Source organism: Lissotriton vulgaris, chromosome 3_1 (genome assembly GCF_964263255.1).
Source record: "Lissotriton vulgaris chromosome 3_1, aLisVul1.2, whole genome shotgun sequence".
In the NCBI taxonomy this organism is placed as follows: Eukaryota; Metazoa; Chordata; class Amphibia; order Caudata; family Salamandridae; genus Lissotriton; species Lissotriton vulgaris.
Window position 1 is genome coordinate 310,113,678 of NC_141689.1, and position 24,405 is coordinate 310,138,082.

Sequence of the window (24,405 nt, forward strand, 5' to 3'; positions counted from 1 at the left end):
ATGGGTAAATTTTCGTAGGAACAAATATCTGCATTGCACACTGACTAAAGGTTAGAACCTTCCCAGAAGCAAAGAGCCATGAAGAACTGCACCTCAGCTGCCAGGTATTCTTAATTTTGTGTGAACCTGTTGGAATCATCTTCGACATCATACAATTTGGGAAAATTTTATGGATGCATGTTTTGTTATCAACTTACCTAGCGAGCCCATGTACGGTTGATGCTTCCTTGTCCACTGAGTGCCAAGTACTCTTTAAGTGTAACTTAAAATATTGACCAAAACTAGCAACTGATGCATACAGACAAGTTAAGATCAGAACACCCTTGGGTGACATCAAGTCTGTTTTCTGGCACCGCTTACTACTCTGAGCTTCAATTACCTCAATTTCAACTCATCCACTAAATTGTGGAAGCCCCAGTTGCAGAAACCTGAGGCACGTTTCGCTGGCATTCTTTAGAATCCAGCTAGATTTCTAAGCAAATTACTAATACCCTTTCAGTGGCTTTAAAACACCAACTAAGCTTTTTGGTAGCAGGTTTGTTGACATTTGGTGTGGATGCTGTAGTATTTGTTCAGGTCAATGAACAATGTTTACTGAACCCTGGGCTACAGGCAAATTTGGGTACATGGTAAATTGATCCTACCCATCAGAGATATATTGTACATTTCTGTCTGAAATTAAACTACGACTTGGCCAAAAGTGATACTAATCCTGTCAAATCTTTGTGATACAATAACATTGCCAATATATAATATAGATATAGCTAGAATAGAGGTAAATGGGTACAGCAACCACCCATGACAGAACTAAGGCCTGAATGTTTACGGGCTGATTACGACTTTGGCGGTGAAGAAACGGGGTGGTACGCCACCACCCTGCTCCCGCACTGCCAAAGTTGACCGCCAGCCACCACATTAGGACTTTATGGTGGGTGGTCCTTTGACGTTCCCACAGTGGTGCCTTTGAAGAAGGCACCTCAATGGGAATGCCAAAGCAAGCTCCTGCAAATCATGGACTGTTACGTTGCTGCCGTGCAAAAACTGGGCGTGCATGAGGAATGGGGGCACAGCATGTGTCTCCCTTTATGTTCCCCACTGCATGGGGCACCAGTGGGCCCTGTAGGGCTCTCCTAGTTTCCTCACCACCAGCAGTTTCATGGTATGAACACCACCATTAGACCGCTGGCAGTGAGGAAACTCATAATATGCTTGCCAGGGCTGCAGCAGCCCTGTCAAGAATATTGCGGCCACACACTGCCATACCACGGTCTGGGAACCAAGTTTCCTGGCGGTTATGGTGGTGCAATTGTGGACCGACCACCAAAGCTGTATTATGGCGGTCAGACCACCGGTGCAGCAGAGGTTGAACCACCGGTGCCCCCATGAGTCTGATGGTCCTCTGTACCCTCATAATGAGGCTCTTAGTCTAGTGAAGGCACTACCTTCCCCGACCTAATTTCCACCCACCAAGCCATTCACTTCACATGATCCCTGTGGGAAATTGCTAGGCCTTTGGTAGTCCTTGAGATTCTACCTGGCACTGTTGAGGAATATATGTGTATGCAGTACCTGTAACGGAAATGCCAAAATGTGCTTTTGTCAAGGATTACCTCAGCAAAGGTAATCCTATAAACTTACCAGGATACCTTGTGAGTGTGGTCATGTTAGAAGCCATGTTTCACTCCTGAGAGGTCATGGCGTCTATAAAATTCTCTCAGTCAGACTGAATATCTCTAGCACATGTTCCACGGACACACAAGAGCAAATTACACATTGCTTCTAAAATGTGAATGACCTCCCACACCACATTAGAGCCCCCTCTTTCCTTCTTTAATTCTGCAAGAAGCTGAAGTCCTGCCTTTTTGCATAAATCCCCCAAGACAAGCCTCACGCGCCTGCAAAGGGCCAGCAATCCTCATAAGAGATAGTGTGTTTTAAAAATACACATAACACAGCACAACACAACATGACCTGTACTTGACAGGTATTTCTGAGGGGTTGCATAAGTCAAGGCAGTTGTCCTAACAACATTAGCAAGCACTTCCTGTTATTTTCAATGACATTTCAGAGCATTAAGGCACTAGAAGAGGGCAGTTGAATCAAGCTTTATCAAAGATTCACTCTAATACAGGGATCACCAGTTTGAGTGAACTTTACATTGAGACGGAGAAGATGCCACATGATTAGAATGGACAAGGAAGTTCAGACAGCTGTGTGGCTCTGAGCCTCTCTTCAGCTATCTTAACATAGTGGAGACTGGGAGAGCTACTTTCAGCCAACAGAGGCAGTACTGAAGAGAAGTGGACACAGTGCATGATCATTCAGAGATGAGCTTAGGGGTCATCACCAACCACTGTTCGACTACTATCATAAAGAATCTGCGTACCACCTGGAAATCAGAATGCTGCTTGGAACAGATGAATTCTTGATTTCCGCTGAAAGGGATTGCGGGTTTACTGATCTCAGCCCAGGGCAAGGAGTGCTGATCTCTTACATTCAGAAGCATTTATAGAAAAGGGGTAAACCCAAATAAGCCACTGGGACCTAGGTATAGAACAGTACAGTAGGGAAGTTGGTCCCAGTAGAACAATCCTGAATAGCACACACACTTAAAACCCAGTAGGCATTCATATTTCAACGTAATTTAGTCACATTAAACAGATGTTCATATATGATCAGAAAATAAAAATTTGTACCAAACAAGTGCCCCACATAAAAATGGGGGAGTAAGGGAAAAGCACGTGTGCATCAAATGAGGGTTGAAGGAGTGAAAAGGAAAGGTAGTGACAAATAATGGTGTGATGGATTTATTGTCACTACCTTTCCTTTTCACTCCTTCAACAGTTCCTTCAGATGCAGCGCAGGGGATGTGATGCATCTGTTCCTTACCGGAGAGGAGGCGAAGCGTGTGATCCCGGCGATGCAACAAGATGGAGCCTTGATGCGATGCGACAATCCTGTGTGATGCGACAAAATGGCATCTTGGATGCGATGCAACAGCATTGGATGCGATGCATGCCCGCCCGATGGCCGTGCAGCAAAATCGATGGACTTTGGAGCCGCAATAGGCCCTGCAACTCGCTTCTCCGGTGATGTGACAGCGACCTCTGCAGCGGCGGCAAACTTCTCCGGTGATACTACACGCTTCGTCTGGGATGCGATGGCAAACAGTGGCATTTGTGACAAAGTAACCCACCCACTGAACTCTAAATTAGGCTCATTATCATCAAATTGTTAGTTGTGACGGTAAGCATCATGTTTAAGGTCCTATGTGTGAGGTTTTTGTGTACTCAATGAGGTCTATAGTGATATATATTGATGTACAATACTTTGATGCAGCAGTATTATACCTTGAAAATACTATCTAAAGGTAATATAAGTGTGTGTCTTACAAATTACACTGCCTTGATGGGGTAAACTACTGATTCATATGTATCCTTTTGCAGCTAATCATCTGTACCTCTTCTCGTTATGCTCTTTCATTCTACCTAATCTTACTGTGAGTGAGCAGGGAACCCCTTATACTCATGAGGGCGCGCACGGAGCATTAAACTTGCTAGGTACAAAGGCTCTGGTGTTGGGTTCTGTATGCTTCCAAACACGGAGGGGTCAAGCTTCAGTCAGAACTTAAAACTAAGTGATTGCCGAGGAGTTTGCCATATGAGTGTGATCCTTAATTGGTTTTGTGAAAACAGATAGTGCTATATCAATTTATATTTTTAAGCTAAATAACAATATTTATCTCAACAACCATATTTATGGTGTGCAGTTGATCCTCCCATATATTTCACCACTTTGCCACCATTACCCATTCCACTACTGTCTCTCCCTGTATATCTCACCATATAACATCACCAAATCATGCTTTCAAGGAAGTCCTTGATTTGTATTTGGCTTGTTCTCTCTTATATCACCAGGTTTCTCCTTCTCAGCGCATCTTCTAGTAAGTGTGTCCAGCTTCACCTTTTCGTATACCTCCTGAGTATCCATCTTGAACCTTGATTCATCTTCCTGTTGTCCAGGCGTTGGTGCTGTACTTAGTTGGTTGGGTTCATGTATCCATCATCAAGCCCTCTGAAGAAGCAAAGAATTTGTCCAGGCTCTTCGAATTATCTGCTCTTTCATTCATCGTTGCTAACATTTTGGCAGGCTCCAACAAGCCATATCTAATTCATAAGTTTTGTGCAGAATGGTCCATTGTTTTTCCTTGCCCACAGTCTAGTAGGCAGTCTAGCTTGTCTAGAATGCGGATGTCATACAAAACAGGCAAAGATGGGCCTCCGGTATTAGGTTTAACAGATTCCATGCCCTGATTCTGTGTATGTTCTGGAGTTCCAGAAGGGGAGGCAACAAGGGATGGGCCCAATTGCACATAATTTGTTGTAGCGTAATTACACAAAATAACAAAGAAATTAAGCAAGATTACGCAGAATTATGTAAGGAGCATAACTTTGCGTTTATTGCTATTTTCTATGCTTTGCTATTGCACAGAATGCACAGAATGCACCTTTGCATTCAAAATTGCCCTGGTAATGTATTTTGTGCTAAGAAAATAGGGCTTAATGCAACATAATAGGAACAGCAGCAGCCATCACCTGCTCTGTAGTCTTGGTAGGCATTTTTGTCTGAAATTGGGCAAATTATGCAAATAGGTGTAATCGACTAATTTACAATAATTTCATTATAAAATAAGCACAAAATTATAAAAATTATTCAGCTTACTTCAGAGCAAATACAAATTCACTTTTGTCAGTCTCAAAAATCTCACACTGTTACATCTCCTTCTCTCCTCAAGATCCACCAGCCTCCTTTGAATGTTCTACACTCTCGACCCCAGTCTGGTTTTCGGTAATGTCTAACTGATTTTTCCAGTGCTTCTAAACACTGGTCTGTTTTGTCCAATATCAATCGGAATATGATCAGTTTAATCCTAACTGACTTCTCCATTAATGCTGTTAAATGGAGTTGTCTGTCCACCCTCATTGTTTTTTATATGGAGCTGTAATTTCTACCATATTGGATTCCATTATAGGCCATTTATCAGTCTTTCTATTCACCACCTAGGATGCCACAGTGAATAACAATTGCCAGCTGGCAGTTCACAATCTGCTTGAAGCTGTGTGCGAATGAGATGAGTGCACAGTTTTGGAATCGGGTGCCTAGCATGTTCATCCCAAAGCAAATACAAGGAGATGATGGACGGAGGTGGCAAGCGCTGTTCTGTCACCAGATAAATTGCGGTTGATAATGCCTGAATTTGTTATTCTCAGGCTTGCTCCAGGGTGAGAGCACTCTTCACTCTGGGCTTCTTCACTCTGGGCTTCATGGTGCCCCGGCTTTTGCGTTTGTTCCATCAACCACGTCTGTCCAGCATAGGACATTGCACTTGTGTAGATGGAGTTGAGGACTAATAGTGGCACTGTTTGAACCAATCCTAGGCATCCGCCGGCTCAGTGAAGAAATAATTGGTTTGGTTTGTAATAACTTTCAGTTTGGCTGGAAATAGTAGCAAATTGGGTAGTCCCACCTGTCATAGGTGTTTCTTCACTCATAGGAAAGGAGGCTGTTAGAACCGGGATTCTCCAGTTGGCTGAGGTAGGTACCTTAGGCCAAGTAGGGACCCTCGCTTCCACGTCAGGGAAAGTAAGTACATCTTCTCAGATAACCCCTGCTCACCCTGTTGGTAACTTGGCACGAGCAACGAGGCTTATCTTCAGGGCAAATGTGTAAAGTATTTGCAACCACGCTCCCAGTGACCCAATGGTGACACCACAAAAGGACTCCAAACAAGTTTCATATAAAAACAAGTATAAGTTTCTATGAAAAGATATACCATGATACCACACAAAAATAATCCAACATATGCGTATTTGTAATATACCTCCTGGCCAGTTATTAGGTCAGCCAGCTCTTGCGAGTTCTGGCATTATTCATGGGCACTTCTAGGTGATCCTATGCAGTCCTAATGCAAGCCTATGCAGTTCGTCATGCTAGAATCAGGCACTTTACAATGTAAGAATAATGCAGTTTGTGATGCACACTAATGCAATGCGTAATACAACAATCAGGCAGTTCGTTATGCAGAAATAATGCAATGCATAATGCAACAATCAGGTAGTTCGTTTTGCAAACTAATGCATTGCGTATTACAGCAATCAGGTAGTTCGTAATGCAGAATGAATGCAATATGTAATACAATCCAGCACCTATCACAGTGCCTCAGACGGTCTCTCCGCCCCTCTAACTGACTCGCGGTCAGTTTCCATCACCTTATGCCCCCAACACAGATCTGGTGTAAACCGATGTGCAGCTCCCCGCTCCGGCCCCGGTACTGCCACTCCTTGGCACGTACAGGCCACAACATGATCTAGGACAGAGGCTCGCGCTACCAGAAGGGGAGAGACCGAAAGCATCTCTATCCGAGCCCACATCCCGCCCCAGGTGATGACACACGTTATCTGGGGGATGCGACCACGCTCTCCTCTGCGGCTCTGGCGACTTGGGCCTCCGATGAGACTGGGTTGATTCCGGGCCAATGACGATAACGAAGATCTCAGGCTGCAACAGGGCACACACACACAGCATCACTGAGACTCCCTTGGGCCTCGGGTGCACACGGTCACAGGGCAATCCTCACAAAGGTCTCAGGCTGCAATAAGCACACGCACACAACATCACTGAGACTCACTTAGACTCCTGGCGCTCCCGATCACAAGGCCATTCTTCCGAGGGTCTCAGCTCTCCTTCCCTTGGCCCGCTTAAGTCCATGCTTTGAGGCATGACTTTCCACACTCCTCATACTTCCCCAAGTAGCAGTTTGCAGCAGTGTATTGTTGCCTCCAGGGAGGGGGCGTCGTTGACCTGCATCAAGGCTTCTAGCATTTGAGAGTTGTTATAATTTTCTGTGCCCCCCAAGCCTTCCCCTGCCCGTCCACCTCCCCTCCGCTCACCGTGACTGTGCTCTCTGTGTCCTCCTTTCCCAGGGCGGCTTCTGCGGGAGGCGTGTGCAGCAGGAGCTCCTGTTGCTTGGCAACCGCCGTGCTGGCGTCCTCGAGGACGGTGAGTACAGCACCAGCGTTCGCTGCCATGGAAGCCTCGGAAGCCTGATTCTCCGGCTGGATTCTGCCCGCAAAAGCCTCTGTGACGGTAAGCTGCCTCAAATCTTTGTTGGCAGCAGCGATCGCTTGCTTTGATCCCCTGCCTTCCTTAGAAAGTGTGCCGCCATCTGATTGCGAGCGCCGCTGCTGCTGTCCTTTGGTGCCAGGAGCGCCTGCCTGCGCTGCTGCCTTAAGTTCCGCTTTTTCTTTGCCAGCTTTCTCTGTTTTCTCTCCCTTCTTGGCCTGCTGGGGTTTTGGGAGGGTACTGTTTGCTGGAGTAGATCGTTTGCTCATGCTTGGGAGTTTCGGGACTGCTCCTGAGCGATGTGCCATTTTCACGGCTGCTCTGACTCTATCCCCCCGAGCGCGCAAATTCCTCCAGTGCCTCCCGAGGATGACGAGTATTGCTGAGAGGGATTTCCGTACTGTCTTAGCTGTGTGGGGTAAAGCGCCAGTGCTTCCTTCGTCCTGGGTCTTGCCGAGTCCTTGGAGAAACAGCATATCTATTCAGGCTGCCAACCACATGTTTCCGTGGGTCAGGAGAGGGAGTAGGTGCGACTACTCTCTACAGCAGCTTAGCGGCCATCTTGCCTCAGCCCCCTCTCTTCCGAGGGTCTCAGGCTGCAAAAACCAAACGCATACAGCGTCGCTGAGGCTCACTTGAACTTCTGGTGCCCACGACTACCGGGCAATTCTTCTGAGGGCCTCAGGCTGCAAAAAAAGCATATCACACAGTGTTGCTGAGACACACTTGAACTTCTGGTGTGCACGGCCACAGGGCAATACTCACAAAGGTCTCAGGCTGCACGAAGCACACACGCACAGCGTCGCTGAGACACACTTGGACGCTAGGTGCACACAATCACAGGACTACACTCTAAAAGGGCTCAGGCTGCAAAAAGCACACGCACACAACATCACTGAGACTCTTATAGAAACTTTTGTGTTTCTCAGTTTCCACAAAAGGGAGCCGGCTCACCTCGTGCCCTTGGGGTTAAGTTACTTCAGGACACAGCACATCAAAGTCCTTTCAAGCAGGGGGACACAGCACACAGCAAAGTTCCTTTAGACTCTTCCTTGGTTAAAACAACAAACCGCAGGCCAGCCGCAGAAATCACAGCAAGGATCAGTTCTTTCCTTCAGTCTCTTCAGCTGTTTCTTCCTTGGCAGAGGTTCCTCATGACTGCAAAGTAGTTTCAATCTTTTTCAGTCTTGGTCAATCCAATGTTCAGGGACTTCAGCTCTTATAGTTATACCCCTAAATGTCTTTGAAGTCTTTGTGTTCAGGGGGCACTGACCCCTGTTCAAACCAGTTCTGGGTGCCTCCCTGCCAGTGACATGTTATTCATTTGATTAGTGGGGGATATAGATACTCAATCACTCAGCAGGGGTGGAACCATTGTTTTATGGCTGCAGCTTAGGCCTCTTCACCTCTAGGGGCTACTCCTCCCCCCTACACTACAGATGCAGGTCAGCCTGTTGCTGTCTTACCTCCTCCCCTGGGTCATGACATTCCCCTGATCCTATCACTTTCAAATCCAGACAGTCAATCCACAACCAGGCAGAGACACACAGAAATGTTAGAGCACAAAAATCCAGCCACTTCTAAAAGAGTGGTTTCTAAACACATAATGCAAAAACCACCTTCATAAAAAGATGTGTTATAACATTGTGAGTTCAGGCACACTAAACTTCACCTCTCCATCTTAAACCTTTGGGAAGATAGGATAAAAAATGGAGAGGATTTCACTGTCAGGACATGGTACACTCCTCAGTACATGTCCTACCTTTCACATACACTGTACCCTGCCCAGGGGGTACCGTGGACCTACCATAGGGGTGTCTGACGTGCATAGAAAGGTAAGGGTTAAGCCTGGCAAGTGGGTGCACTTGTAAGAACAACATGGGAGTTTACCAAACTGGACGCAGGGCACTGCAGTGGCAGGCCTGAATTTCTCTCTTTAAGGCTACTTGTGTGGGTGGCACTATTAGTGCTGCAGGACACTAGTAGCATTTGCATTACCAGCCCTGGCACACATAGTGCACTTTACTAGGGACTTTACTAGTAAGGCAAACATACCAATCATTGACAACCAATTTCCATTACACATTTTTCACAGGGAGCACTTGCACTTTGACACTGATAAGCAGTGGCAAAGTGCCCACATCATCTAAGTTGGAAACACTATGTCAGAAACAAGGTCTAGAGGGAAAGCAAAAAGTTTAGTGAACTTTAGCCAAAAAGGGCCAAGTCCAACAAAGGCTCTGTGGTGCTGTGCTACCAGGGTGCAGTCCGGGATCATGAAGACATATACATCATTGTATAACAATGGTTCTGCTGCATGGGCCATGCATAAGATAGGTTCCTTGGGCCTCATTTATGAGCCCTTGCGTCACTTTTACGCCGCCGGTGCGTCACTTTTTGTGACGCACCAGTGGCATAAAAGATGCGCCTTGTTGCGCCATGTTTACAAAGTGACGCATCTAGGTAGATGCGTCACTTTGTAAACCCCTGCGCCACATTATACCTGCGCCAGGTGTAATGTATGCAAGGGGGGCGTATTGACGCAAGAAAGGGTCGAAGAAGTGACGCAGTGAAATCTATGAGATTTCACTGTGTCACTTCTAGGACGCCGTTGCGTCAAAATCTTGCGCCTGCCTCACAGCAGGTGTAAGACTGACGCAGGCCCTTTCACATGGGGCTTACCCCATGTGAAAGGACGCATTGCTGGAGTTGCGTCACTTTTGTGACACACTCTAGCAATGCGTCACTTTTGCGCTTACAGATACGTCAGAAATACTGACGTATCTGTAACTCCTTGCGCAATGATGGCATGGGCGGAAAATCCGTTCCGCTCGCGGATTTTGCGGATTTTCGGGAAATCCGCAATCCGCGAGATTTGCGAATTTCCTGCAAAATCCGCAAATCCGCGAGCAGCGGATTTTGCTCGCACTGCTCGCACTGTTCGCGTGAGTTCGCGCCCCGCGAATAAGTGCGAAATTGCAGAAATACGTTCTAAGCAAAACTGAAAGTAACTACTTACCAGGTTCAAAAGTTCAGGCACATCATTAGTAGCCATTTCCTGTAGTGCTTCCTGAGGGGCCCCTCCAGAGTTCAGTTGCCAGTTGAAACTATTATGTGACCCTGCTCTGAACCTCAGAATAGTTACACATATGCCACAAAGGTCATGAATTACAGCTAAGGGAGACAAGCAGGAGCCAGGCTGGAAGTTAAAATCCATTAATCAGCCCCTAATTCATTATTGTCAGTTGGGGCAGGGCAGGTGTTGTAACTAATTTTGCAACAATGAAAGCACTTAGCAAGTGCAAAAGATCACTAATCAGGGCGCACTAAGGAAGCAGGTGCCAGCTAAAAAAATATTCTGTGACACATTAATCAGCCCCAAATTAATTCAGGTCACTTGAGGCAGGGAAGGTGTGCTTTGCTTTGCCGAAAATAATGTACACTGGACAACCAGAGGGTGTGGTGATGAAACAGAGGGTGGCATGGGTGGGCCAGAGGGTGGCATGAGTAGTCAGAGAGTGGCAGTGGTGACAGAGAGTGGCAGTGATGAAGAAGAGTGTCCCAAACAGGTTGGACACGTAGAAACAACAAGTTCGCAAAACTTGCGACCCGACAGGTAAGTTCGCAAATTGCGAAATTGTAAAAACCCTCGCGAACTGGCAGAAACACGGGCGAACACAAAAAAAAAAAAAAATCCGCAAATTCGCGGGAATTCGCGGATTTTGCGGATTGCGAGTTCGCAAATCCGCAAATTCGCGGATTGCCAATCCGCAAAATCCGCTCATGCTTAGTCATAATGTAAATATGACGCATCATTGGTGTCGCAAGGAGGGTGCAATGAAAAGTGACGCATCGCTGTTTTCACGCAGCGATGCGTCACTTTTCATAAATGAGGCCCCTTGTCTTTATAGTTCATTAGTCTGGCCACCACGGGCCTAGGAGGTGACTCCCGGAGGAGGCTGCCATGCAGGTACCTAGTGGGCTCGCTCCACAAGAAAGTGAGATGACAATTTCGTGGGCGATATTGCCTACACCAGCCATGTTTCAAAGAAGGAGACCAGATGTGTGGCCTCTCTTTCCTCGGGGAAGCTACAAATGTTGTGGTTGTTGCAGTGAGATCTCCCTTCAAAGTCCTCCGCTCTGTTCTCTAGTTCCTGCAACTTGGCTGCATGGGCTCGTACCAGCGCCTCCAAATAAGACACTGTTGGCAAAATCTCTTCCTGCATGCAGCCTGCTTACATGATGTTGGTAGTAAGTTTCATATGGTCATCGCACATCAACCCCACCTCCACTGCCATTGCATCAACTCTTCTACGGAGATTCTGTAGGATGTCAGCAATGGCCTTTAGGATTTTGTCTGTTTAGCACCTGCCAGGGATACAGGTGCATCCTCCATCGTCATCACATGTTCCATCCGCTCTGTGGGCTCAGGTGTTGGGAGTCCCAGTGAGTAAGCTCTCCCACCGGCACACCTCTGCTCCATCATTGGTGGAGAAGCACTGTCTGGCAACTAGTGGGGAACTGTAGTAGAGGGGCAATACATTCCCAGAGGAGAGGAAGGAATGAAGGTGTGCTGCCACACAATGGGTGTCCCCCCAACCGCAGACCCTCCTGGCCCACAGGCCAAGTCTGCAGGGGCCTTCAGCGTGGTGACACAAGCACTCGTGAAGGTGCAGGACCTACCTCATTGGTGTCCCAGTGATCATGCCCCTGTCATGGTGCAACTCTGTTCCGCTCAGTCATGAAACTAAGTGAGCCACAGGCAATGTCCAGGGTAGAGTGATTGCAACCCACTTCTAAGAAGGAATGAGCCTCCGATGATGGCCCCATTTTTGCTTGTTGGTTGCTGATTGTCTTGGGTTAGATGCACAGCACTGGCGCAGGACCTCGACAGCAAAGTGGCTGCAGAGGGGACGATAAGCCACCATCCACTTCAAAAGGCCCCAGCATTGTTGTGGAACAGCTTGCAAGTAGCACTGTGTGAGGAGAAGCAGTTGTACTTTTCTGAGGTTGGGTTAGATGGTGTACCGATTCTCCCAGAATGGCAGTGCAGCGTGCAACACTGTATGTGCCCGTGGGTGCCCAAGCACCTTAAAGAGCCTTTGTTGCTTGTTGCTTGGGGGTGTGCTCATTCAATCCGGGCGCTGCAGCAATTTGGTCCCTCACCCAGGCCAGGTCCGTGCCAAGGTTGGAAGCTTCGCTGGTGCAGAGGTGACAGAGATTTATAATTTGGGGCCCCAGTTCAGGCTACCCCGCACTCCTTAAAGTGTACTCAGTGCAGCTTGGAGGCGGGAGGATGACGGTGGAGAGATGCCCAGCTGTAGAGTGGGGGGTAGTCCGGTACGCACAGGCGCCACCCCCGAAGTCCAGTGCCGCACAACAGTGCTACAACAGCCTAGTGAGTATGTATGATGCCAAGTTTTAACTTCAGCCCAGCACGTGTCCTGCAGAGTCCCCCTAGGCCCTGGTGAGCCGCACCTACAATCCCAAACTTTAGGCCACTTTGCTGCAATCAGGCCGCCCGTACTGACTGGGCTCACATGGGTCCTCTGTGTCGGGTGCCACCTCTTCATCCCCCAGGGGCCCAGCGAAGGGGGCACTGCACTTCTCAGCAGCCCTTGGAGGCTCCAAGCTCTGTAGGGACTGGCCAATTCACTGCACTGACCCAGGACCTCGCTCCAGTCCACAGGGCCACGATCCAAAGCAGAGCACTCCACAGTAAACGGCCAAGCCGGTGCTGTGCATTCTTTGCAATGCTGCCGCCATTGGCAGAGTCCCTCGCGCTGTTGGATCCAGCAGATGCCTCAGGATCTTGGATCTCTGCACGGAGCGGTCTCAGTGCATGACCGCTATCTTGCCTGCTCCAGCGACGCACGCCACAAGGGTATCACATAATTATGCAAGCATGTTTTGTATGATTTCCTATTGAGTCTGTAGCTCCTCAGGTTCTCAGACTTAATCATGTTTAGGAGTTCAAGGCTTAGTCTGTCGAACCTGACTCACTCTCCGCCTGCATTGCTGCACCCTCTGATATCATGAATGCAGGGGTGTAACACAGGCCCCCGCTGCCCACGTGGTGCGGGGGGGCCCCCAAGCTCCAGGGGCCCCCCTCACTCTCAGTCTCAGCAGAGGAAGACGGCTGCAAGTTAAGGCAGCAAGCCTAAATTAAACAGTGTGCGCGCACGCCTCAATCGATGATGGCCTCTATTTAAACATTAAATTACAGGGCGGTATTAACACAGGCGCCCGCAAGGGGCCCCCACGCTCCAGGGGCCCCCTCATTCTAGGCAAAGGATCGGACGGTGACGTGGCAGGCTGCTTTTTAACCATTACTTATATAGGGGCGTATTACCATAGGCCCCTGCAGGGGGCCTCCCACGCTCCTGGCAGGGCCCCTCACTCTCCGCAGAGGAAGAGGCAGTAAGATGATGAAGCAAAAAAGCAACAGTGCGCACCACAGACGGTGCCCGGCCTCGGCCTCTATAAACATTAAGGGCCTCATTTATGAGAAGTGACGCATCGCTGCGTGAAAGCAGCGGTGCGTCACTTCTCAGTGCGCCCTCCTTGCCACATGATTGATGCATCATATTTACAATATGACGCATCATGTCGCAAGGAGTTACAGATACGTCAGTATTTCTGACGTATCTGTATGGCGCAAAAGTGACGCATTGCTGGAGTGTGTCACAAAAGTGACGCAACTTTCACATGGGGCAAGCCCCATGTGAAAGGGCCTGCGTCAGTCTTACGCCTGCTGTGGGGCAGGCGTAAGATATTGACGCATTTGCATCCTAGAAGTGGCGCAGTGAAATCTCATAGATTTCACTGCGTCACTTCTACGACCCTTTCTTGCGTCAATACACCCTCCTTGCATACATTATACCTGGTGCAGGTATAATGTGGCGCAGGGGTTTACAAAGTGACGCATCTACCGGGATGCGTCACTTTGTAAATAAGGCGCAACCAGGCGCATTTTTTACGCCACTGGTGCGTCACAAAAAGTGATGCACCTGTGGCATAAAAGTGACGCACAGCCTCATAAATGAGGCCCTAAATGCTTAGCACACTGTACTAACTCGCACGACACATTAAGAATTGGTCATGTGACCTTCAGGTCGCTCACAAATCTCAGCTGCAGGTGCTTAGGACACCGAACTAACTCACACGACATATTAAGAATTGGTCTATGGTTTCTTCTTCGTTAGAAAAAGCTAGTGCAGTGGATTAGAGCGCCTGCTGCAGACCACTGCACAACATTTAATGCCATGTTTATAAAGGGGCGGGTAATGACTTATTCATGAACTTAACCGTTTTATATAGTGCTCTACAGAGAACCATGAGAGATCTAATAGTGCCCTACCACCAGATGTACTAGGCACATCGAAGAGCGCTTTAAAGGAATACAGAATGCAGAACTAGAGCTGTTGAGCCATGCCTGCAGGGAAAGGTAGGGCTGTAGGGGAGGAACAAGATATCTTAAAAATAGAGATGTGATCGCAGTTTTAAAAAACTAATAAGAAGAAAGGGATTAGAGAAGAAATGCCAGAAAGAGATATCAAAAATTGAAGTACAGTTGTGTGCCATCGGCATATTGGTGTAGCTGTAAGCCAGATTCATTCAATGAGTGTGATTCAGCTGAGTGATGATGAAACCTGTTATTATAATTACAATGCCATAAAGCAGCAAGTTTGCGGTTTCAAGCACTATTTAAATAACTCTATTGCCATCCTTTACTTTCCGTTGGTCAGTATTTTCATGGCTAAGCTTTGGCAATTGTATTTATCCCATTCTCTCAAGGTGCTTTTGTTCATTTGAAAGTAGTTTTTTTTAATGTAGATGGAACACATTTTTAATATCTCCCATAACCAATTTAAAAGTTAAAACCTATGAAACAGACTGCACACACCTGTGTCACACATAAAAGACTGGTATAGGGACTGCTGCGGTCTTCTGTATTTCTGCATGCTGTTACTAGAAGGTATGGGAGTTTTTTTTATCATCCATAGTTTCCAGATCTGAAACCTCATATAAGTCTGCCCTATTCCACCGGTTTCACATCTGTCTGCTCCAGAGTTAAGGGCAGTTGCCCGGAAAAATAGGACCAATGCTGTCAACACCAGGGCTGGGCAATGTAAGTCCATTAATGGTAACTGCATTTGGATAATGTCACTGCTCAGCCCACGACATTGCTTGAAAGCAAGTTATCCGGCAGAGGAGACACGCTGTGATGCTTGTGCCTTAAGAACCCTGCAACCAAGCGCCACATGCATACACTAAGGCTTCCCTGCTAGCAAAGTTGCTTTCGAGAGCTCTGTCAGGGGTCCAGGTAATGTAGTTACCCTAATACGTTTAACATTAAAGTAAGTACATTGCCTGGTCCCTGACAATACCCCTAAAAGCAACTATTTTGGGCTTTAGGCTGTTTTTCTATCGCCCACGATGCAATCCTAATTCTGATTCACAAGTACAAAAAAATTGGTTCCAAAATTCGCCCGAAAACCACGCCCACCCATAATTCGAAGGGGTGCTGGCTGGTGGTATTTGAAAGCCGTTGGTGTAAAATGTTAGGTATGGGTTAGGTAGCGAGTGAAGCGAACAAGCTTAATGGGCAAATATGAAAATTAGAAAAAGATTAGTAAATAGTGTATTTTAAAGCAAATTAATTTAGTGAGAATGTAAGGTTTATAAAGCAGTAGGAATGTAAAGTCTTGAAATATTACACTCATTAAAAACTGCCTCATGTCTTACTGCATTAATATGTTCAACAGTTACTGTAGGTGCGAATTGTCCAGCGATGCACCTTCAGTCCCTTTAAAGCGTGTGCTTGCACTGCATGTGGCATAGACTTTGAAAGAAAATGCTCCAACCAGGCTTCGGAAAGCACCCACAGCTGTTGGCTGCATTCAATCATATAGAAATAAGTGCAGACGGGTCTTTCAGTGGAATGAAAAAAGTAGGGGCTTTCTAAAAGGAGACAAGTAACATACATTTCTGTGATTCCCATAGTGTGCCACTCGACTGGTATTTTAGTTTTGCATTCATATATATATATATATAGCACAAATGACCTACACCTAAAACCTGTGAGTACTATTGTCTTTGTCAATGGTTGTTAGCTGTTTAAGATAAATATTAACAACGATTTTTTATAAATAATTAACAATTCATATTACAATTCTAAAATTGTGAGACTGCATTCAATTATTGAGGCCTGTCACAGATACCAGGGAATTTACCCGAATGCACCTGTTTCTCTTGTACCATGTGTGTTAAGTCCAGTTCGAGGGATCACAGCAATAACAATGCACCACAATTCAATTAAGGTGGCTCAGTGAGCTGCTAAGTGTGTTGCAAGTTATCTTAATGGGGCCACACATCTATCAACTAGAAGGAGTTTACCTTCACTAAAACACTATATATGTCTTACACCCCTCTGGAGAAAAGGGCAGCTGTGGGTGTGCCTGCACTCGCAGACAGTTGCAAAAAGAACAGCTGATGGACAGAATGCTTACATTCACCCGAGATCTGGGGCTAAATCAATATTTTGTTGGCTCCCCATTCCATTCTAGTTTAAACCTAGCCATATGCAAACCAGTCTTGACCCTGCTCCTCATGGGAACAGTCTAGCCCAACTGCGAGGCCATCCCTGCACCGGAAACGGTTTCGGGGTTTCACCCGTCATCGGCCTGGCTAGCTTGGCTCCAGTGACATGGAGAGCAAGGGACCCACATCTGGGCATACCCCCCCCCACTCGGGCTGACAAATGCAAAAAGAACAGTTGATGAACAGAATGCAGAACAATGTCAAACATTCAACCCTGTACAGAGATCTGGGCCTAAATCCATTGTTTTGGGGTTTTTTGCGCTACCCATGCCATTACCACTTTATATGCAAATCAGTCTGACCCTGTTCCTTGAGGGAACAGTCCAGACCAAACTACCAAGCCAAGTTCTCCCTGGACCGGAAACAAGCTTCCTGGGACCGGTTTCAGGGCATCACCCTTCATCAGCAAGGCTAGCTTGAATCCAGTGTTGTAGTGAGCACAGGACCGACGTCTAGGCATACCCTTCCCATTTAGAGTGACATATGCAAAAGAAACAATTGTTGGACTGATTTGCATATGGCTGGGCCCAAACTGGGATGGTGTGGTGAGCAAAAGAATGATGGATTATTTGTTTTGCATATGTTGCCCTAAGTGGGAAGGGTATGCCCAGACGTTTGTTCCCGTGCCTACTACACCACTGGATGGGCTATGGAGCACACACAGTGACAGTTATCCCTACAGACATTGGTAGCTCTTTAGTAAACCTGAGTCTTTAGGTCACTGATTCTCTGTACGCCGCTGTTTACATGTCTGTGTTTGACGAGCAGTAGAGAAAACAAAGTGATAGTTGTCCCTGCACACATTGGGAATTCTTTAGTGTAGCCAGCCCTGCCTGTATCGACTGATGCTGACAGAGCAGTTTATTTTTATAAGCGTGTCACTGTGTTTCCATGTGTTTGTGTGTCATTGTATGTGTGCATCTGCCGCTGCTTGTAGTGCCTAATTTTGGTAAAATATAAGTGCAAGGGTCCAAGGTTTTTCTTAGGAGCCCGACGCTTCTGAATGCTCAGGTTGCCAAATACCAAGGCAGTCTCATCTTGATTCCACATCTTGCCTCTTTCTTTCATCACTTCTCTCTTTGTGTCACTCTTGCAGGTTTCCTCTAGGTTATAGGGAGGCTTTGCTTTCTCCTTTTGTCATTTTTCCTCCATTTTCTCCATTTTCTGCGTTACTTTCTCTGTTTTTTTCAAAATCTATTAGTCAAAAAAAAAACACGGTCCCCAAAAATTAACTCTAGTGTCCACCAGGGGCCCATATTAGGGAAATGCCTGTCTGAATGAATGAATTTAATGCATAATTACTTAAAATCATTGCAAAACTGCGATACAGTATCAAAGTTAATATTTTATATCTTGTGTACTTCTCATGTATGTTGTCAGTTGAGTTTTTATGGATTTGCAGGTTTGGGATTGTCTTTAAAATTTTCAAGTTATTGTCCATTAATGTCAATTTTATTTCAGACCCTTCATAGTTGTTCTTTTTTTTTCCAGCCATAGTTTTCTTGAGGCAATAGGATCGCTCCTTGGCATTGTTCTGATTGCTGCCTCTGTTAAATAATTTGCTTTTGACAGTATCGTTACAAATGGCAAAGCTTGTATGTTAAGTGTTTCCCACTTTCTCATTAGAACATATAAAAAGACAATACAGAGGCATTTCATTTCAATGTTGGAGGTTTCAAATCTAAATATACCAGATTTCTGGGTGGTAGGGCAAAGTGGTAGGAGGTGGGCCGGGCCGCAGGAGGGGCCCCCTCCATGTGCTTTGCAGGGGGGCCCCCTCAAGTTTCATTATGACACTGCATGAATGGGCAGCCTGGTTCCATTCTCATGCAGCATGGCATGTTGTAACAGAATATGGATCTGGCGTAGCATGATGTAGTGGCCTAGCAGTGCTGCTTCCTTGGTGGGATCATGCAGAGTACAACTGTGACCTGACGAAAGTCGGCTCTTAGTGCTACACCTGTCTGTCTGTTGATGTAGATTTTGCCATGTATACATATGTGTGAGTTATTCATTTCAGGCAGTGCATGGAATGTGTTTTTGTGCATTGTTCTTACAGCATGCATTATTTTGTGCAATAAATATAAAATGTGATAAATAGCTCATGTCATCCATAATGTACACTGCTCACAAATTTAGGCATTTACATCACATGTGTTTACAATGCATGCGATTACAACGCGTTACAATGCAGTACCATTACAAAGCAAGTTGTTATAACGACTTGCTGTAGGGGGCGCGCTGGATTTATGAATAGTATAATTTACAATTCTAACCCCAGTGTGTGCAACAGTACGGAAGGTGTTGGAATAGTAAATTATGCTACTCCTTAGTTTAGTGCGCCCCCTACAGCAAGTTGTTGTAATGACTTGTATTGTAATGGTACTGCGAAGTAACAACGCAGTCGTTGTAATGACCGCATTGTAATCGCATGCGTTGGAACGCATGCAATGTGATGGCTGTTTCCCCCAACGAACGTACAGCATTTATCTCATGATATAAATATTGCATGTGATTTTTAAGTCGGTATAAGAAGGTTTGGTAAATTAATGCTCTATTTACCCTAGAATGCATTAATTACCACCACACCTTACTCATAATTGAGGCCTTAGAGAACTATATTTATAGATCTGGAGACTTATATTTAACATATTATCTGTATAAAATTGTAAACTCACTCAGGGTATCCACATCCTTCTTGCAGCAGTGATAATTCTGCTGTGCTGTACACTGACCGAACCCACAACAGCTTATCTGAGACTTCTCATCTACCCAGAAAGCAGTCTTCGGCTTCCAACATTCTATTGCATATTGAATATCCACTTTCCAAGTTAGCGGGAAGCAGCAACACTTTCACCTTTAATAGTGCTAGGCTGCCGCTACCAAAAATCCAGGACAGCGGTCAGTTACTAATTTTGCTAGATCAGCGAGCAAAATATTTTGCACCAATGCCAAAAGAAACAAGCACTGGCAAAACCAATGGGTCTGGCCTTGACAAACTGGTGTGATAATGTATTCCCTTTAATTTTTGTCGCTAGAATGCGCCACTAAAAGAAAAATAAAACATGACTCTAAACATGGCTGGCATATATTTGCATTGGAATGTTTACATTTAAAAACATTCACAGATGTGGTTATTTCACTGTTGATTTGTTTTAAAAAAAATTATATGAGCTTTCAGTTGTGCCATGTATTTTATTGTTATTATTTGAGAAGAAACAAGAATAAATGATCATTTAACCAAACATTGAACTCACAATGTTACAATACCTCCCACATACTTTATGACAGGGCACCCAAAGTGCAGGCAAAATAAATAACTTCAACTTAAAGTGCAATTAAAAAATAAAGTGAAAAACGTAACCAGATTTGTCAGTGAAGAGAATGGAACTATTTTTAGATGTGTGAGAAACTGTGCTATTAGTTGACTGGAATATTAGCCCTGGTCAAGCCGCAGCCACAATCCCTGGCAGGGTGGACCACCGAAAGTCACTAAATTAACCTGTGTTTAACTCTGGGTAGCTTTGCACGAAATGCTGTCAGGCTTAACTTAGAGGCAATGTGTAATGTATTTGTGCAGCACACAAACATTAATAAAGTGACAACACAACACAGGACAAATCTGACACCAATTTAAAAAAAGGAGTACATTTTAATAAATTATTTGCCTCAAAAATGACAAACAAAATTAATAAGACAGCCCATGTTATCCTATTGAACAGGTAGGGTCACAGTAGTGAAAAACAAATGTAGGAGTTTTCTTACTACCAGGAATTGTAAAACATAATAATACATGTTCATCCTTTTAATTACAAAGCACCCTGTCCTATGGGAAACCTTGGGCCTTCCTTAGGGCTAACAGATATGCAATAAAAGGTGAGTTTATGGTTTGACAAGGGGGTAATATTGCCAGTTTGATTCGGCAGTTTAAAACTGCATTCTGGCTACAATGGCAGACCTGAGACATGTTTTAAGGGACTACTTAAGTGGGTGGCACAATATGTGCTGCAAACGCACAAATAGTATTTAATTTCCTGGTAAATGGTATACTCTACAAAGGACGTATAGGTAAATTAAATAAGCCAATCGGGTGTAAACCATGAGGACAGAACACAAGCACTTTAGCACTGGTTAGCTAAGTCCTAAGGCCAACATAAACTAATCCAGCAAAAAGTAGGCATGAGCGGGAAATCCGTTACGCCCGCGGATTTTGCGGATTTTTGGGAAATCCGCAATCCGCGAATTTTGCGGATTTCCCGCAAAATCCGCAAAAAAAATCCGCGGACGTAACGGGTTCAAAAGTTGAACCCCCACTCATGTAACTATTTTACAATGGCGCCAGCAAGCTGCCAGCGCCGTTGTAAAATAGTTACAAAGTTAGCTTGCACAGGAACCACTAGATAAAACGAAGCAGGTGCTGCTTTATTTTATCTAAGTGCTTCCTGTGCAAGCTAACTTTGTAACTATTTTACAACGGCGCTGGCAGCTTGCTGGCGCCATTGTAAAATAGTTACATCATACATGCCAACATTTCAGAAGAGCAAAGTGGGAGATTTAAAAAAAAAATCGGGAGAATGGGGCCTTGAATCGGGTTACTGGCATGTACGGGCTTCAATGCGCGCAATGGCAGGCAGAGAGAGGGTGATGCAAGTGCTGTGCACCCCCCACCCGTGGGCTTTCCAGGGCGCACACACAGCCAGCATGTCTGTTACATGAGTAGGCTGGGCACATTGTGTTCGCACGGGTTTCTGCAAGTTCGCGAGGGTTTTGTACAATTTCGCAATTTGCGAAATTGTACAAAACCCTCGCGAACTTGCAGAAACCCGTGCGAACACAAAAAAAAAATCCGCAAAATCCGCGAGAATTCGCGGATTTTGCGGATTTTCACAATCCGCAAATTCGCAAATCCGCAAATTCGCGGATTGCCAATCCGCTAAATCCGCCCATGCCTAGCAAAAAGTGGAGAGAAAAAGGGAAAAAGGTTTGGGGGTGAGTCTGCAGAGAAAGCCAGGTCAAACAAGATGGATGTTAACAATGTGCCCAGATTGTGCTGCCACTCACTTTAAAGACAGCTAATGGGTAAAGTTGGCTGACCCATTAGCCCAAGCTGTATGCTCTGCTGGGCGGAAGCAAAATGTGAATGTGAATTTAACAGACTAATGGATGAACCCTGACGACTAAAAGTCCCTCTATGTATGTACGTTATGTATGAAATGTTTGGAAACACATTAGTTTGTAGAGACAGGTAAAGCTGTCAGAAACACTAGTCCTGAAAAGAACTTCATGGTTGGAGGAAAAGCAATTTGATTCCAATCATCCTATCAGGATTTTGTAAAATTCACAGTAGCCTAATGGCTGATTTTTTGTACCACATACTCATTCTACGCCAAAGGGAGACTTGTACACAACATGCTTTATTGATATATGTTCCACATTCAACCAAATTGTTAGGTAAGCTTTGTGTAATATATCCATTTCATAGGAAACTGATTAAGGTCACCTGTAATCTAAAAGGTGTTTTGAGACTGGAATCAAACAGGGCTAGATTTTGGCTGTCATTTTATTCATCCTGTACACCGTAGATTAGCATATACGGGTATAGGTATTGCAAACTTTCCTCCTAATTTGAAAGAAATGCAAATATATTTCCTGTTTTTCTGAACGTACCATCCTAATGGACAAAACAATGATAAACAGCTGACACTTAACTGTTGTAGAAGGTTACAACCAGTTGACCACACAATAGATTAACACCATAAAATGATGATATTTGGGAAAATATGTTTTTTAGGTAATTATGGCGAATATATTGAAGCAAGTGAAGGAGCTATAAAGAAATAGACTAAGATGAAAACTATGAGGTGAGGCGTTTGAACAGTAATGAGAGGCTTAAAAATTCAATAAGCAATATAGGCATTGCCCTATATCTTCTTAGAACATGCAAGGCAAAATCAGATTGACCCAAAAGCACACATTGACAATGCGAGCGTTTGACAAACGTCCTTGTTTAGGCATAGCTGACATATTTCCGCTCCGCATTATACACAATGTATGATTTTCCAATCCACAGTCCTTGATTAGACCTGAAACTGAAAGGACTATAATAAGTCATAGAAATGTGTTCTTTTCTTACCTGCTTTTCTTTTTGATTGTTTAAGGCTCTTTGAGACTTGTTTTTAATCATCAGATATTGACTCAAAACAAATGTGATAAAGGGAGAAAATAGGGAAAAATCATTTGAAAAGCTTATAGGTTCCTGATGTGAAAGGTCAAGCTATTGGCTTTGCACTGCTTTTTGCCACTTCGAATCGAATACATTTGTCAAGACATATGGGGCACGGCCTTCAATCTTGCAATTAAAGAAAGCCAAGGTGGTAAATGATCCACATGCAAGCATCGTGATGCATGCGTGTTGCATGCGGGCATGTGTGTCCTTACCCATGAGTGTGCATGCGTCGTGAGGCGAGGTGACTTTAAATTTTAAGTCAACCACGTTGTCGTTTGTGCAACTTACTGAAACAAGACTGCTTCGAAGCCCAGAATGGAAAAATATAGGGAGGCCAAGAGAGCAGAAATCTGAAACAAGGAAAGTGGGAACAAAATGTTACGTTGGTTGTTGAGCAGTGCTACTGTCACCAAACGTGTACTTCAAAGAGCTGAGAAAGAGCAGGAAAAAAGAAACAAGGGACTAGAAGTGGAAAGAGAGAACAAGAGGAATAGAAGCAGGTGTAAAGGGGTGTGCTGGGGGGGTTCATTGATGGAGCCGTTTGAGATCTACATGAAGGTTGGTGGCATTTATGGGATGGTGAATTTCAGTAACATTAAGTCATACTAGCCCTACATGCATTATTAATTTGTTGTACGCATCATTCAAACAGCTTGATGGGCTTGTGTTTATAACCCTTGCCCACATGGATGGGCAACACTGCCTGCCTTTTTCTAGTTTCTAGGCTTGGTCACTCACACCACCTCAGATGACACATATTTTTCCGGGATTTTGCATTCATACCTATGCACCTCCATGCAATGAATATCTGGGTACCAAGTCAGACACAGGCATTTGCCAGGATACCAACTCATGCCTCAAATAGGCATCTATGCCCTTAATCACTACACTACTTGCATTGATGTGTATGCACGCAATGCATACCTACCATACGTGTATGTATCTGTGAACACCCCTACATGCAGACTAGTTGGTGGATGTATATGCCCACCCAGGCTTGCACGTCCATTGCATGAATTGCTAGACCCACAAATATAGACTTATCTGGTGAATTCTGTGAATATCTAGCCATGTAAACAATATGCACCCCTGCCTTTTCACAACCACTTAAGCTGAATGCATACCTATACAGACCCAACCATAGGTATCTATGCCCAACCACACTGACATTATTATTATTATTAGGGATATTTATAAAGCGCCTGGTGTACGCCTACAGGCGTGTCCCCGCGCTGTGAAAAGTGGGGTAAGCAGTCCAAGCAGCCAGCACAACCGTCTACCGTCTGAATAAGTGAGTCTTAAGTTTTGTTCTGAACATAAGTTCTGAGGACTCCAAGCGTAACTCTGACGGAAGGTCATTCCACTGCTTCGCTACCAGATATCTGAACGACCTTCCCCCCATACGCGCCCTCCTAATTTTTGGAATTTTTAGAAGACCTGTGCAGGAGGAGCGC

At 45.2% G+C, this 24,405-nt stretch overlaps 1 protein-coding gene across 1 annotated transcript in view; it reads right to left on the reverse strand.

Moving 5' to 3' along the window:
• The window catches only part of LOC147726371 (A disintegrin and metalloproteinase with thrombospondin motifs 12-like), a 1,277,451-nt gene that overhangs the window by 445,500 nt on the left and 807,546 nt on the right, over window positions 1-24,405 (reverse strand). The gene's annotated exons all lie outside the window — the stretch shown is intronic.